Source organism: Tachyglossus aculeatus (genome assembly GCF_015852505.1).
Source record: "Tachyglossus aculeatus isolate mTacAcu1 chromosome 12 unlocalized genomic scaffold, mTacAcu1.pri SUPER_6_unloc_4, whole genome shotgun sequence".
Classification (NCBI taxonomy): Eukaryota; Metazoa; Chordata; class Mammalia; order Monotremata; family Tachyglossidae; genus Tachyglossus; species Tachyglossus aculeatus.
In genome coordinates, this window is record NW_024044831.1 from 6,818,604 (window position 1) to 6,819,659 (window position 1,056).

The following is a 1,056-nucleotide window of genomic DNA, read 5'->3' on the forward strand; positions in this document are numbered from 1 at the left end:
TAACCGAGGCACAGGGAAGTTAAGTGACTTTCCCAAAGTCACACAGCTGACAAGCGGTGGAGCCAGAATTAGAACCCATGACCTCAGAATCCCAAGCCCGGGCTCTTTCCACTGAGCCACGCTGCAGTACAGTGCTGGTGATACTGGCATTGTGCTGCCTTATTCTGCTCCTCCTTGACCCCCCACCACAGCCCAACAAGATCACCGCTGCTACTGTGGAACAATTTTCAAACCACAAACACCACTTGGGGACTCTTTCTTTGATTGGAGCCAAGTTCCGGCCCCCTTAGGGAGGGCCTCGAGGCTGGGGACAGAAGGCTCAAATGACCTTTTCCCCCCACCCTTAATACTAATGATGGTATTTGTAAAGTGCTTACTATGTGGCAAGCATGTTCTACGCGCTGGGGTAGACAAAAGCTAATCAGGTTGGACCAGTCCCTGTCCCACATGGGGCTCAGGGCCTTAATCCCCATTTTATAGATGAGGTAACTGAGGCCCAGAAAAGTGAAGTGACTTGCCCAAAGTCACACAGAAGTGGCGGAGCCACAATTAGAACCCAGGTCCTTCAGGCTCCCAGGCCCGCACTCTAATCACTAAGCCATGCTATTTCCCATAGGCAGAGTTTACCCACCTGATGTTACCTTCCAGTCAGTCCATCAGTGGTATTTGATTGCTGACTGCATGCAAGGGGCTGTACTCGACGCTCAGCAGAGTCTAGTACTATAGAGTCGGTAGCTAGAATCCCTGTGTCGGAGGAGATTCCAGTCTAGAGGTAGAGAGGGGGAAATTTGGGGTGTTTCCCGAGCCAGTGTGGGTGCCGACATCCTGTACAGCCCCCAGCCCCACGAGCAGCTGGGCTCCTCTGCCCCCAGACCATCCACTTCTAACCAGCATCCAGCCACACTTTAAATCATACGTCATTTATCGAAGAATAAAGATCTCCACTTAAGGCTTGGAAATAAAATCCCCCAAAAGGGGCCTGACCATTTCATTCCCCAGCCCCACCTCCACCCTCACCCCTCACCGGGCACCCCTCACACATTCAGCACACCGGGA